The sequence below is a fragment of the Cynocephalus volans genome, chromosome 6 (genome assembly GCF_027409185.1).
Source record: "Cynocephalus volans isolate mCynVol1 chromosome 6, mCynVol1.pri, whole genome shotgun sequence".
Taxonomy (NCBI): Eukaryota; Metazoa; Chordata; class Mammalia; order Dermoptera; family Cynocephalidae; genus Cynocephalus; species Cynocephalus volans.
The window spans coordinates 22,043,847-22,060,038 of NC_084465.1; the positions used below are offsets into that span (position 1 = coordinate 22,043,847).

Genomic DNA, 16,192 nt, shown 5'->3' on the forward strand with positions numbered 1-16,192 from the left:
TCAGGGTGGTAAATTACAGCAGGGGAGAGCCAGGGTGGAAAATTCTGTTACAGCAGTGTCTGTCAGGGCAGGGATGCAGCTGAGTAACTATGATAACAGAGCTGGGCACAATGTGGCAAGTGTAGGTGCCTAATGGCCACATCCAGGCAGGACACAGCCGGGTAAGTATGAGTGCTTCAAGAGTATTTGATTTACTTGTACATAAAGGATTTGCTCATGAGATACAATATTTCTAATAATTTACTTTTTGATCTTAATTACATAAATCATTGTTTTTTGGTTCTTGCTAATTTTGACTTGCAGAACCTAGCCAAAAATGATATTACCTTGCCAAGAAAATTTAACAGTAACACTACAGACAGCTCTTTTTATTGCTGATACTTTTTTCTTTGCTTTTGTTTATTTGTTTGTTTTGGGGTTTTTCTACATACAACACTGAGAGCTTCAGAACAGTCTTTAAAACCCATCCATAGAAATCCAGATAGTTTTTTTCCGTACTTCCTTTTAACCGGCTTTCTGCTCTTAGTGGGCAAATTAAAAGATTTACTTGCCAAAGACAATTCATTTCAGACATATTTACCATGTTGCTAACATTGCCATTATGAGATGATCATTTTCTGCTTCATTACTTTCTCCCTAGTTTTACTATGTAAATTTTTCTACTGCTAGTTTGTTAAAGTTCAAAGCAGCTTGTTAAAGTTCAAAGCAGCAAGAAATCTATGCTTGTGGATAAATACTTTTGAACCAACGATCCCTAAGAAAGTTACACTTAATTTATTCATAGCAATTCTATGCTCTTCAGAAAGGTTAGACTTAATACAGCAAGCTGTAAAACATGACACAAAATTACAACTATATGTCCTTCACACAGACACTGACAAAATAACCCTGTTGACTCTTGGAGTCTTTCTGTCATGATTCATTTACAGCTCATTCATTCACTTTCTTCTCTACTGGCGTTTGCAAGATGCAATGGTTTAAGAAAAAATAATCTGAGAAAAACTTTCATCCTTTCATTATATTCTCAGTATGAATTAAGTAAAAAGGTCATTATTTAATCTGATAAGCAGAGCACTGTGTTCCTGACCTCTGCATGTGTATTCACTGTCTGCCCAGCACTGTGCTCGAGGCTTTGGTGGTTGGGCTTGTGAGTCAGAGAGCCCTGGGTCCAATTTTATCATTTGTAAACAAAGAATATAACCCTGCCTTGTAGGCAAATTAGCAATCTTTATCTTTACCACGTCCTCCCAAAAATGTATTATTAGTACGTATGATAGGATTTTTTTTAAGATGAGGAAACTGTGACTACAGGAGTGAAATGACTTACCCCAGGCTACTCAGCTAATACATGCCGGGCCAGAACCCCCATTCCAGATGCCTCCCCCTGGTTGGAGAACAGCACGAGTGTCTCCCAAATTTGGGAATGTTACATTTCTAGTCTCATTGGAGGACTCAGTCTTCACCTTCAAAATGTAAATTGTGGCAGATGGACCCAAAGCCAAAGGCGACAAGGAAGGAGGTAGAAGGACTACAGAATAATGATGAAATTAACAGCATAGGGCCCATGAGCTGTTTTGTATCAATGTGGAGTCCCCAGGATGCCTGAAAGAAAGTTTTTTCCCCCTGCACACTTAGAGAAAGCTAGAACATAGCCCCCAGGCATCCAAGAATGTTTCTTTGCTGGAGAGGATCTTGCCTTTGGGGAAGAAATTAGTCCCAGGCTGCAAAGGCATAACAAAAAGCTTCCAGGAATCTGCATCTGGACACCTGCTAACCATGTTTTAAGACTCTAATTCATGCTAAATACCCATATCTACATACCATTTTTTCAAGCTCCTGAGGACAGACTTGAAATATAGAAGTTTAAATAAAATCTCTTTATCAATTTATGTATTTTGTAAATCCTTATTATTTAGAAAGTACTGAATTAATTTTAAAACCCATTGTTAGCACATTCCAGAAGTCATCATTATCACCATGGACATTAACCTCATATACCTAGACCCCACATACACTTGGGAGAATCTTTAATTTCAACATCACTAGATAAGAAGTAGATTTCAAAGGTATGGTTTCCTCGGGAAGATACTGGCCAGCATCTATGCTTGCAGCCTCTGGAAGCCTAGAGCTGGTCAGGAGGGGAGAGAGCTGGGAATTCATGCCCCCCACCTCTCAGGAGCAGGCAGATGCAGAGTCTGGAAGTAAGTGCTGCTTTTTCAGTGAGCACCGGCCACCTTCCAGCACCACCATACTTGGTGTGTTTATATTAGTCATATTAGTCATAGGGTTGAACCCAGAATGTTATGCAAGAGCCTCCCAAGAGTTCTAGTGCAAAAGAACCCTACACATGGAATCAAGGCAAAGGCCATGTGGCATTGCAGCTGTCTGGGCTGCCAGAAATCCTGGGTTCTCTCATCCAGAACTGTGAGAAAACCCAGGCACGTGGCCACTGCAGCAGCCACACAAGGCCTTGGTCTCCCTTCCCAGCCAGTGCCTTTCTGCTCCTTCATCTCCTCACCACCACCTGCACTTCACAGTTATGAAGTGCAAGACCTCTTGCTTCAGCCCACGCCACCCCAGCTCTGGCATGATCGCTATTTTCTGGCATCTGCTCAGGAACTAGAGACTGGGGCAGGGAGTCACTCAAACCTGAAATGACATTGGCCAGTGAACAAGATAGATGTCCAGATAGTCCAGTTTCAGATCCTGGAGGGTCTTCTGAAAGGCTTGCTTCACCAGGGTCTTCTCAAAGAAGGTGGGCCACAGCTGCCAAGAGTGTAACGAGGAGGCGTTAGTAGTGGGGAAAGAGCAGGCCACCTCAGACTCATTTCCCCACCTCTTCAGGTGCACCCCGACCTAACCCGGGGATGGGCCATTTATAGCAGAATTGGTTAACACACATGATCCAGAGTGCAAGGTCACCAGGGCTCAGCAAGTCGATGGCATCTTGTAACTGTTGAGAGCACTTTGTCTTGTCAACTCCCCTAGTAATCTTTGTGTCTCTCGCATTATCTAGCAAAGTTGGCCACTGCTTTGGTCTTTCTTCAGCTGTGTTACTCCCTTCCTTGGCTGTCAGCCTCTGAGGGAGTGATCGTGTCTAGCTTGTAAACTTCAAGCAGTCTTAGGGCTTTAGGAGCAGGTGATCCTTTTTCTGCACTTTCTAGCTCCAAGCCTATCAGGCTTAAAAGGTTTGACCCTGCAAGCAGTTTATCCATACTTGTTCATAGCACACAGTGGGGTCTGCTTGTCCTTCCAGATGCATGCACGTGCTAAACACAGCAGGAGTTGCACCCAGTTCACTTTCTCTTCATGCTATCAGAAATGAATTTAAATCTAATTTATTTTTTAAAGTTTTATTTCCATGATGACATGATGAACCTATCCAGCATAAAAGAAACAAATAAAAAACCTTAGTTATCAGATGAGGAGAGGGGTGACTTTGAGTCCAGCACATTCTTTTTATGGTTGATTATTTGTTTAACAGGCTCTGTGTTGCATGTATCCCATGGGTTATCTCATGAGGTAGATGCTATTATTATCCCCATTTCATAGATGAGGAACTGACACATAGAGATGTTAAGTAATCGGCTTAAGGTAAATGGTGGAGCAGGGATTTGAATTCCTGCTGTCTGGCTCTATAGCTATTTGTTTGCTTGCTTATAGTTAGGTACTGGGCTGACTTATATGCATTCCCTAATTCAACTGTCACAATGCTAAAAGGTAAGTATGATTATTAACCCCTTTTAGAGAGGAGAACACTGAGAATTAAAGAGGCCCAAGGTCAAATGGCAAAGCAAAGCTACAAACACAGGTCTACTGTATTCCAGAGCTTCCATGACTAACTCTTGTGCTATTCTGCTACCCTTAGTACCCCCAGCCCTGCCCAGTATTTCACTTGTTTGCCACCCCTCTATGCACCAAACAAGGAGAGACATGAGTATCTGGTAGGAGATGGGAGCGGTGACTCTACCACTATATACTGATGTCAGTGGAAGGGGCATACTTAGAAAGGGTGACACTTCCTTGAAGGTTTCATGATATCACTGGAAGGAGTAGTGGTGATTGAAAGATGGCAGGTGATGGCCAATGGGATGTGTCCATGAGCGTAGGAAGGATATTCACCGGTGTATTAGTTACTTATTGCTGCATAACAAATTATCCCAAAACCTAAATTGTTTAAAACCACATTTATTTTCTCACAGTTTCTGTGGGTCAGAATCAGGATCAGCTTAGCTGATGGCTCTGGCTCAGATTCTCTTATGAGGTTGTTCTCAAGGGGCTGCAGTCATCTTAAGGCTCAACTGGGGCTGGAGGATCCACCTCCAAAATGTTCACTCCCACGGCTTTGACTAGAGGTCTATTTTCCTCACTGCATGCACCTCTCTATAGGGCTGCTCGAGCATCTGCACCGTATGACAGCTGGCTTCAGATCCCAGGCAGGTAATCTGAGAGAGAGGACGCCAAGAGGAAGACAGCTACTGGCTACTAGCTACTGGCTAACTGGCTACTATACATCCTCCTTTCAGATGTCAGACATCATCATTTCTGCCACATTCTAGTCATTAGAAGTGAGTCACTAAGTACAGCCCACGCTTCAAGTGTGGAGAATTAGGTTCCGCCTTTTGAAGGGGGGAGTATCAAAAAAACTTGTAGACATATTTTAGCTGCACATTAGAATCACCTGGGGGAACTTTTAACTTTTGATGCTCAGGACCACACCTTCCCTCCCAGACACCCAAACACAAGAGTTTCAGATTTACTGGACTGGGGCAGGACCCAGTCTGTGCCTTTTCTCTTTCTTTCTTTTTTTTTTAAGTAGATATTTTATTGAAATGTAACATACACCAGACAACTGCTCCCAATATAAGTGTTGGATACTGAATTTTACAAACTTAACACAGCCGTGTAACCATACCCAGAATGAAAAACTGAACATTATAGACACAGAAATCCCCCTTATGCCCTCTCCCAGTCACTTCCCAGACCCCCAAGGCAACCACGATCCTGACTTCTAACACCATAAAAGCAGTTGTTCCTGGTTCTCAATTTTATTTAAATGTTTCAATGGAATCATACATTGTTAATTCTTTTGTGTCTGACTCCTTTTGCTGAAAAGCATGCTTGTAAGACTCATCCACCTTGTTCAATGTAGTTGTGGTTTGTTTATTCATGTTGTTGTATATTATTCCACCGGAAACAACAACAACAACAAAAAACCCACATGTGTTCCATGAAAAGACCACAACATTTCGATGCAACTATTAATAAACATTAAGGATGTTTCCAGTTTGGAGCTATTATGGACTGATGGTATAAACATTCTTTTATGTGTCTTTTGGTGAATATATGTTCACATTTCTGGTATTTACACGAGAGTGAAATTGCTGGCATTGTAAAAAGCTCTGCAGGGAATTCTAAGGTGTTGTAAAGATTGAGAAACCCTTCTCTAAACTAGAGATTATACCCTAAGTACCATGTAGATGTTTCTGGTCGTATGGTCTACCCACCACTGACACCTGAGCAGGCTGAGATTGTTGTTAAAAATGCAGATTCCTACATCTACTAAAACAGAATGGAGATGGGGTAGTCCTTAGGAGTCTACCTTTTTGATAATCCCCTAAGGTCATTCTAACACACACTGAAGTTGGAGAATGATTGGATTAAGCCATAATGCAAAGAGATCAATCCAGATCAATAATATTTCTTGATCCAAGATCCTTTGAAGTCCATGAAATGCCATTATTAATGGGAATAATGATTATCTTTTGTTGAGAATTTATGGGTAAGAAATGTTCCTCTCAGTCATTGTTAATTTTGAAAGCTTGCTGTAAGAATGAAGACAGTTTAAAGATTTTTATAAAATTTTGTAACTCATAAAAGCACTCTTTTGTTGGATGTTTATCACTGAGGCTAATGGACTATGTTTTATTTACTTGTATAAAAGGAAAGGCATGGGATGGATCCAAGTCAAGTTCACAGCATTCTTATCAGTGGTAGAAGAGTGTACAAAGGCTTTCTGCCAGGAACTACTTCCTGTTTCTTTATATAACATGAGGAAGCACCAAGAATGCTTTCCAGGCCTGTCCAGTCTTTCCCCAGCTAGAGTGAAGTCTCTCCCGTTGGGATCTCCACACCCTGGAGAACAGGACTCTTCTCTGTCTCCCAATCTCCAGATATCCATCCATCCCAGCCTAGCTGTTCCCTGTGTAGTGATACCCAGTGCCTTAGTTCCTCCTAGCCCAGCTTTCTATCCAAATTAGAAAATACCTTGCCTTTCTTGAGCCCTACACCTGCTCTACAACTTCTAATTCGTTTTTCAATTCTTCTCCAGCAGTCTGCTTGCATAAGATTCCTCTGGAACCACTTGCCTCAGTCATCCTCTTTCTTAACACACCATTTTTCTATAAGCAATTAGGTCCCTCCCAACTGAACCCCAGCCACAGAGCAGGCCCACACTCAAGTTTTCTGGGTGTTATGTTTCACTGACACACAGCCAGGGCCACGTTATGGCATTTATAGGTTCTGGAAACTTTTGCCTTCATGGGCCCTTTCTTACATAAAAAAAAAAAAAGTTTAAGTATATTTTATCACTGTTGGTATAAAGACTGGATTCATTATTATATATTCATTATTATTATTATATTTATGTTTTTCTTCTGAGTTTAAAAGAAATTTAAGACACTTTTGTGGGTCCCTGAGAGTGTCATAGGCCTTTTGGCACTGTGCCTACTACGCTTCATGGATAAGTGGACCCTGAACCTACCTCATTCCCAGATGTGACAGTCTTGTTCTTTTCTTACAACTTTTTAAAAATTAATAGACTTTATTTTGGGAGGGCCAGTTTTAGGTTTACAGAAAATATTAGTATATTTCTATTAATGAAAGTCCATAGTTTACATTAGGATTCACTCTTTGTGTTGCACATTCTATAGGTTTTGACAAATGTATAATGGCATGTATCCACCGTCATAGTATAAAACCAAATTGTTTCACTACCCTAAAAATCCTCTGTGCTGCACATATTCATTCCTCCTTCTGTCCCCCTGAACCCCTGATCTTTTTACTGTCTCCATAGTTCTGCCTTTTCCAGCATGTCATATAGTTGGAATCATACAGTATATAGTCTTTTCAGATTGACTTCTTTCACTTAACAATATGCATTTAAGGTTCTTCCATGTCTTTTCAAGGTTTGATAGCTCCTTTCTTTTTTCACTGAATAGTATACCATTGTCTGCATACATAACAGTTTGCTTATCCATTCACCTGTTGAAGGGCACCTTGGTTGATTCCAAGTTTTGGCAATTATGAATACAGCTGCTATAAACATGTTCAGGTTTTTCAATTCATGTGAGTAAATAACAAGGAACACAATTGCTGAATCATATGGCAAGGGCATACTTAATCTTGTTGGTACAACATTTTTCTTTCTTAAATCCTTCATTTACTTTTACCCTATCCATCCCACCTGTCAAAGGCATCTAAAAACCCAGTGATTTTCCCTGCACTTCTCTCTGAAAGGCATGCACTTGATCCTATAATGGGAAGGCCTTCCCATCCCCTCAAATTCCTTTTTCTCCTTCATCCTGAAACAAGTCCATGAGGCTTCTAAATACTTTAAATAAATAGCTTTATGGCTGTCCAGTGAATGCTATTATGCTGATGAAAACAGGGGTGAAACAAGCTTTAGAGGACCCATTTCTGTTTGTTCAAGTCTCTGATAATAGCCTTGAATTAAGTTACAGAGCCTTTGATCACAAGCACAGGAGTTTCTGTTTGTTCACGGTGACTCAACAAATTCAACACAGCTGAAAGTTGGAAAGCTAGACTTCCTTTGGATAAAAAGAAACCCAGCGTATTAGTCCACTTCTGTTGTTTATAACAAAATACACAGAACTGGGTGGTTTATAAGAAAACATTTATTCTTTACAGTTTCAGAGGCAAGAAAGTCCAAAGTCCAGGGAATATACCTGATGAAGGCTTTCTTTGGTGGCGACTTCCATGACAGCAGGGTATAACACTGTAAAAATGGTGCAGCAGAGACAGACAGACAGACCTTCCTCTCTCTTCTTTGAAAGCCCCCCGAACCACTCCCCTAACCACCATTATTAATCCATTCATTATAGTATGGTCCTCAGAATCTAATCACCTCTTCAACGCTCCACCTTTTGATTAGCATGATAGGATTTCCCACCCTCACAACAGTCACAGTGGGGCCAAGTTTCTAATACATAAAATTTGGGAGACACAATTCAAGCTTCAGTGAGTTTGGGGGGAATATTCAGTCTACTACCATTCTGCCCCGACCCCTCCAAACTCAAGTCCTTTTCACATGCAAATACATTCATTTCATCCCCAAAGTTTTAACTTGTTTCAACTCAAAAGTCCAAAGTTCAAAGTCCCATCTGTGAAATAAAAATCAAGTTATCCACTTCCAAGATACAATGGTATAGGGTACATATTCTCATGCAAAAAGGGAGAAATAGGCCAAAAGAAAGAGGTAACAAGTCCTAAACAAGTCCAAAACCCAGAAGGGCTGGCATTAAATCTCAAAGTTGGTGAATTGTGTCCCTTGATGCCATGTTCAACGTCCTCTGCACACTGGTGTGGTGCTTGGGTCCCCAAGTCCTTGGGCATCTCAGCTCCTATGGCTTTCCTGGCCTCAGGCTACATTTCAGCTCTCCCAGGCAGCTCCACAAATCTGGGATCTCCATACCTGTCCCGCTCCCATGGCTCCACTAGGCATGGGGCTGTTGGGGTTTCTCTGCTGCAGCTCTAACCCCCTGTTTCTGCTTGGCATTGCTCTAGTGAAGACTCTATGCAGTGAATCTGCCCCTGTGACAAATCTTTTCTGGGCCCCCAGGTTTTTCCATACATCCGTTGAAATTGGGGTGGAGGCTCCCAAGCCTTCATAGCTCTAGCATTCTGTCAGTCTGCTGACTGAACAACATGTGGACGCTGCCAAGGCTTCTGGCTTGTATCTTTCAGAGCTGCAGGTCCATACATGTGTGGGGCCAATTTAGCCACGGCTGGAGCAGCAGGGGTACAAGAAGCATTATCCTGAGGTGGCCCTGGGCAGTGAGTCCGTGGAAGGTGCCTAAGGCCTGTTTTCCAAGACCATTATGTCTCCCTAGGCCTTTGGGCCTGAAATGGAAGGGTTGGTCCCAGAGTCTTCTGCAATGCCTTCAGGGACTTTTCCCCCTTCTCTAGATAATCCCATTCTTTTGTGCTAATCTTCTTAGCACTACTGAATTTTTCTTTTGAAAATGCTCTATGCTTCTCTATCACATGGTCGGGCTACAAACTTTCCAAATCTTTATGCTCTGCTTTCCCTTTAAATTCTGGCTTTACATCCTGCCTTTTCTTCCATAACTCAGCATAGGCTACTAATAAGTAGCCATGCAGCTTCCTGAATATTTTGCTGCTTAGAAATTTCTTCTGCCAAATACTCTGGTTCACAACTCTTAAGTTCCAACTTCCATGAAGTCCTAGGGAATGGACACAATGCAGCCAAGTTCCTTGCCAGTTCATAGCAAGGTTGACCTTTGCCCCAGATTCCAGTAAGTCCTTTTCCATTTACATCTGAGACCTTCTCAGAATGGCCTTTACTGTCCATATTTCTATGAGTATTCTGGTCACCATCATCTAACCAGTCTCTGAAACATTCCAAACTTTCCCTGGTTTTCTTGTCTTCTAAACTTTCACCAATATCTAGGTTTTTTCTAGCCTTCCCTCCAAATTCCTCCAGCCTTTATTCATTACCCAGTTCTAAAGCCACTTCCACATTTTCAAGTATTTGTTATAAGCAACACCCCACTCCTCTGGTACCAATTTTCTGTATTACCCAGCTAGAGAAGGAAAGGAAGAGAGGGAGGGAGGGAGGGAGGGAGGGAGGAAGGAAGGAAGGAAGGAAGGAAGGAAGGAAGGAAGGAAGGAAGGAAGGAAGGAAGGAAGGAAGGAAGGAAGGAAGGAAGGAAGGAAGGAAGGAAGAAAAGAGAGAGAGAAGACGGGCCTTCTTTTCCTGTGATTGCTTTCTCTATGAAATGGGGTACAGAGAGGAAAGGTAAGCAGCAGTGTCTTGATTTTAAAAGTTGTAATTCCAGGTTTAGTTGAGAGATTGTCAAATCCTGACCTGATTAGAATCATCTGTGATTAGTTGGGTAGTCTGCAATACAGGGGACTTGACATGGGCCTGTGGCATGGCATGGCATGACATTGCTCTCAGCCTGCAGGTAGTGTGCTTTTCTGTCTTTTATGTGTTTTCACTTGTTTGTAAGTTGGCTATAGTTGAATCTTGAAGTGTATATTAACCTCCAGGCTGTGAATTATGACATAGCTCATACAGGTCAATTGGCAGGATATTTTGCACCTATGAGTGGAAATCTTACCACCCTATATTAATGTTAGTTAAATTATCTACTTCAATATTAATAATCCATGAATGTCTCATAATCTATAGAGGCCACTAAATTGTAGTAGAGAGTCTCATAAAGCTACACGTGGGGCATCTTACTCTCCCATCCCATACTGAATGACATGGCAGCTCAAATAATATTGAATTAGTCAATCCTTTGTGACTCACAGAATAGAGAAATGTGTACTATCCCTGGTAATATTTTTTCTAGAACCACTTAAACTATGAGTCAGTGAAAAGGGAGATCTTTATTAGGTAAATAGCATTAGGAAAGTGGATTGGTCAGCTGTTTCTGGGTAACTAACCAGCTCATCATAACGACAACCACATATTTGCTCATAATTTTGTGGAGTGGCACTTTGGGCTGGAGTCAGTTGGCAAGCTTGTCTCTGCCTCACATTGTGTTTGTCACCTGGGCTTGTGCACATGTTCAGGCTTCATTTGGGTGGGCTGGGATATCAGAGAAGGCTGGGACCCTTCTTCACAAGTCTCTCATCCTTCAAGAGAGTAACTGGGACTTGTTCATAAGGTGGCAGTATTCTAGGAGCCTACTCTTGGAATGTGGGCCATGTTACCTCTGCTACATCCTATTGGTTAAAGCGAGTCACAAAGCCAGCCCAGAGTCAAGGAGAGGGGAAACAGATTCCACCTTTTGATGGGAGTTGCTACAGAGAATTTGTGGCTATTCCTAATCAACCTCAGAAGGTTCAATAAGAGCTTTGATTAGGTACTTTCTCGCTTCATGAATTTACCAACCTATTCTTGGTTTTGTACTTATAAGAAGCTATATTTCTTTTTTATTTTAGTCTGATGAATATATGTGAGTAGTAAGTTTTACTTTGTATATCCTGGATATTAATCTGTCAGGTGTATAGTTTGCAGATATTTTCTCCTATTCTCTAGGTTGTCATTTCACTCTGTTGATTGTTTCCTTTGCTGTGCAAAAGCTTTTTAGTTTGATATAATCCCATGTATTTATTTTTTCTTTTGTTGCTTGTGCTTTTAGGCTCTTGTTCATAAAGTCTGTGCCCAGTCCTAGTTCCTGAATTGTTTTCCCTATGTTTTCCCTTAGTAGTTTTACAGTTTCAGGTCTTATACTTAAGTCTTTAATTCATTTTGAGTTGATTCTGGTATATGGTGAGAGGTGCGGGTCTAGTTTCATTCTTCTGCCTAAGAATATAGGAACTCAAACAACTATACAGTAAAAAAAAAAAAAACAAATAACCCAATTAAAAAATGGGCAAAAGAGCTGAATAGACATTTTTTGAAAGAAGACATACAAATGGCTAACAGGCATGTAAAAAATTCTCAACATCACTAATCATCAGAAAAAGGCAAGTTAAAACCACACTGAGATGTCACTTCACCCCGGTTAGACTGGCTATGACCAAAAAGACAGAGAATAACAAATGCTGACAAGGATGTGGAGAGAAGGGAAAGCTCCTATACTGTTGGTGGGACTGTAAATCAGTACAACCACTGTGGAAAATGGTATGGAGGTTTCTCAAGCCACTACAGATAGATCTACCATAAAATCCAGCAATCCCACTTCTAGGTATATACCCAAAGGAATGGAAATTGTCATGTCAAAGGAATACCTGCACTCCCATTTTCGTCACAGCCCTATTTACAATAGCCAAGATATGGAACCAACCTAAATGTCCATCAACAGATGACTAGATAAGGATAATGTGGTGTATATACACCATGGAATACTACTCTGCCATAAAAAATAATGAAATTCTGCCATTCTCAGCAACATAGATGAGGCTGGAGAAAATTATGTCACATGAAATAAGCCAGGCACAGAGGGAAAAATACTGCATGTCCTCACTCGTAAGTGGGAGCTAAGAGAGAAAGAAGGAAGAAAAGAAAAGACCACAGTGGTTTATTGGTCTTGCAGAGCGAGAGAGCACACCTAGGGTTGTGGGGTGGGGGATGGGGAAAGAAGGAGGTCTGGAATTAATTGGGTAGGGGATGTAGGAAATAATTGCAATTTGTGGTAATGGGCATGCTGATAGTATTAATCTGGCCATCATATCTTGGGCATAGGTGGTGACAGTCAACTTTGTACCCTATGAATATGCATAATAAATAAAAAAAGAAAAAAGTTTTATTTTATTAAAAATAAATAAATACAAAATTGCAAGAAAATTATTTTATAGAAGAATGAACTAGGAGTAGTGATCATTTTTCATCCCACATATATTTATCCAAGAAAGAGAGGAGTAGCGACTAATATACCTGGAAAAAAACAGGGAGGAAAGGAACAATCCCAAGAACGGTGGGGCTCAGAGAGCTTTCCGGACAGAGGAATGGTGTGAGCTAAGGGGTGGGAGAGACTAGGATGCATTGGAAGAAATGGAGGAAGCCAGTGTGTGGTTGTTCAGAGAACAGACCTGCTGCACTGCCCAGTAGGGGTGAAGCTGGAGAGGTGTGCAGGAACCAGATGGTCCAGAGGCACAGAGCCACGTTCACAGAGGTAGATTTACCATGAAGCCAACGAAAGTTAACTTTCAGTCGCCCTGACACGCAGAGGCCTGTCTTAGGCTTTGTGCCTAATTCTGAATGCTTAATTTTGCATTCCTTTCCTTATAAAGAAAACCCCGAATTGCACAACTTCAAGATCCCAAGATCTGAATTCATCCGGGCTTATTAACACTTTTTGTCTTTACATGAGAATGCCAAGTTTTGCTTTTTATTTTTAGAAAAGAAACATTTCAAAAATATGTAAAAGTATAGGTTTCCCCTCTCCCACTCTCTTTTTCTTTCCCTGTGCTTTATTTAAGAAACCATATCACTTGCTCACTATAGTTTCCCACCATCTGGATTTGCTGATTATCTCATTCCCAAGGAGTTATTTGCCATGTCATTCTATCCCCTGAATGTTCTGGAAATGGTTAATCAGATCGAGGCTTAATCAGATTCAGATCCAATATTTTAGGGGTTTTTTTTTTTTTTTTTTTGGCAAGACTACTTCACAGGCAGTACTGTATTCTTCTATTAGGTGAAATAACTACCACTTTATTTGTACTTATTTATATTTATTTATATCAACTATTGGTGATTATTGCTTAAATCCTGTATTTCATTAGATTAAAAAACAGTGATTAACTAATTCTAACCTTTTTTCTTCATTTATTAGCTGGCATACTTCTATAAGGAGAAAGTTCTCATTATTTGGCTACCTTCAGGTACTGTTTGTTTGGAAAATCTGAATAATGATTGATTGATTTGGTTATTGTACAGTTTTTAAAATGAGGTTTCCAAGCACCCTCCATAGGAGACCAACGAGTTATTGTTGTTTAGTATTCTTTGAACTCATGGATTTAAATATATTCAATGTGTTATATAATCTATTGGCTTCTGAGTCCTTTTCACCTTCCTTTACAGTCTTTGGGAACTTCCTCGCTTTCATGCCCCAGACCTAGAATTCTTCATTTGTCCTAGGAACCCTGCTTCCTTTTAGTGGAAATTGGTATTTAGAAACCACAGTCTGAGAACTAGGCATATTCTTTGCAATTTAATTGAATATTGCTTCCAAGCCTTTTCAGTGGATAGAGCTAAGAAATATTTCTTTATTTTTTTTCTTAAGGTAAAACATCTTATGTCCATATTGATATTTCTGATTAAAATTCAGAATAAGGTTTTAACTTAACCTCATCTATCTGATCTGTTTCTCCACTCTTTCACACCAAAAATCCCACTCCCCAATGACACTAATTACTAATTTGCTTGAACCCACAAAGTACATGCAATAAATGATAAAATAAAAATACAAAACAATCTACAAACTATTATTACTGAAAACAATTCAAAATCACTGAAAACAGTTTAAGAGCCATTAGGCTCGTTTATTTCATTTTGCTTTTAATTTCCAAGGATTCCTTTTTGAAATGTTTTATTTTATAATTATGTTCCAAAGCCAAATCTATGTGGTTCCAAATTCGAATATACAAAATAAGATATGTTCAGAGCAGTCTGGTTTCTATCCCTGTCAGAATACTGGGTGCAAAAGTACAATGGAGGAATACTTTTTAAGTATTGAAGAAAAAAAACCTTTAAACTCAGAATTTTATATCTAGCCAAATTGCCATTTATATGTGAGGATATCATAATATTCACATACAAAAAGTCTCAGAAAGTTGGTGTCACAAAGACCTATGGTGAAAGCCTTCCTGAGAATGTAGTCAAATAAGTAGAGAAACCCTTGAGGAGATGGTGCCAGGAACTATTAGATCTTGTTAAAGATTATTGCTGATTTAAAAAAATAGCAAATAAAATTAGGACCAAAGGAATAAAAAAGTATGTCAATATGTATTGCAGAAGCTCCAAATCTGAGAGGTCACTTGCATAATGTTTTCCTATTCCAAAGAAATCAACTGGGGGTCCAATGGTGGAGACCCTGGTTTGTTAGACTTACGAGAGACACTGACAGTGGCCAGTGAGTCAGATATCTGCACACCACAGAGTACCTACAACAGTTAAATAGTGAACAGATCAGAGTAGGGGTGTGAATCATTTTCAGGCTTATGTGCAGACCCTCACCCAGCTCACATAACTCAGAGCACATGGGCGATCTGGCTGAGTAGATAAGTTAATCTACTCGCTACCCTCCTGGCACCAGAGTGCATGTTCCTTTATTTAGTGTTCCTGCTCCCTGCAGCCCTCTGTTTGTTCTTAAAGGAGATATGCCTTTCCTTGGGTAACTACCGCGGCCAGGGGTAGTCTCCTGGGTGGAGGGGGAACCCTGGTATGCACAGGGAGGGGAGAATAGGGCTATGTTCAGCATTTGCCCTACACAATATCAACCCCAGATAAAGTTCTAGGCATTATAAATATGCATAGATGGGAAGAGTGATGGTGGATAATCCAAGGAACATGAGATCATGGTAAAATATCTCTTAGTTAAAAAGAAGATATTAATTAGCTTAAGAAATTAAAAAGGAATAAATGAATAATAGTATGGGTCTTAAAGCCAACTACAATAAGCACAAAAATATAATGGATAATTTTAGGGCAGCACAAAAACTCTCCTGGGGATGAAGAGTTGATGAAGATAAGCTCAAACTGACCAGCCACTCTCAGGAGATTATTCTACCTTCTTCCTCTCCCAACCAGAAAGATGGGCAGATGGGTTACAAACTAGGTAAGCCAGCAGAAGAAAATGAAACTATACGGCGGAAAACAGGGAAGAATAAAGTAAAAGTATAATCAAAATACAAAATAAGAAAGCAAAAATAAGTCTTAATATAGCAATGATTAAAATAAGTGCAAGTGGGTTAATCTAACTAATTGAGAGTCTCAAATCGGATGTTTAGAAATCAAAAAATATAAGATACAACAGTTTTATCTTTGTATGTAATTTTTAAAATTGTTTTGATTTTATGATTATGTAAAAGGGGTAAACATAAAGCATTCATACTTTATGTTTTTTCGTACTTAAGTAACATGTCATTAAGAATAATTGTAGTCAACAGTGGAATTTTTTGAGAACTGTATTTTTCAAAAAGATGCCAATACATTAACTAAGCTGGTTATATAAAATGTTCAGTTTTGTTTTACCCCTTTATCCAAACCTTTTTATTGGTGAGTTTTAAATATTTAGAAGAAAAATAAAACAATGTTTATACAAGGTTGAGAGAATTTCTTTGCAAACTTCCCACGCCAGCATCAGCATCACCTATATCTTAGAGCTGCCCTAACAAAATACTGTAAACTGGGTAACTTCAACAACAGAAATTTATTTCCCACAGTTCCGGAGGCTGGAAGTTCAAGATC

The 16,192-nt window shown here is 39.9% G+C and overlaps 1 pseudogene; it reads right to left on the bottom strand.

The window, feature by feature from the left end:
- LOC134380876 (aldose reductase-related protein 2-like) overlaps window positions 1-16,192 on the bottom strand; it is a 73,966-nt pseudogene that overhangs the window by 4,897 nt on the left and 52,877 nt on the right.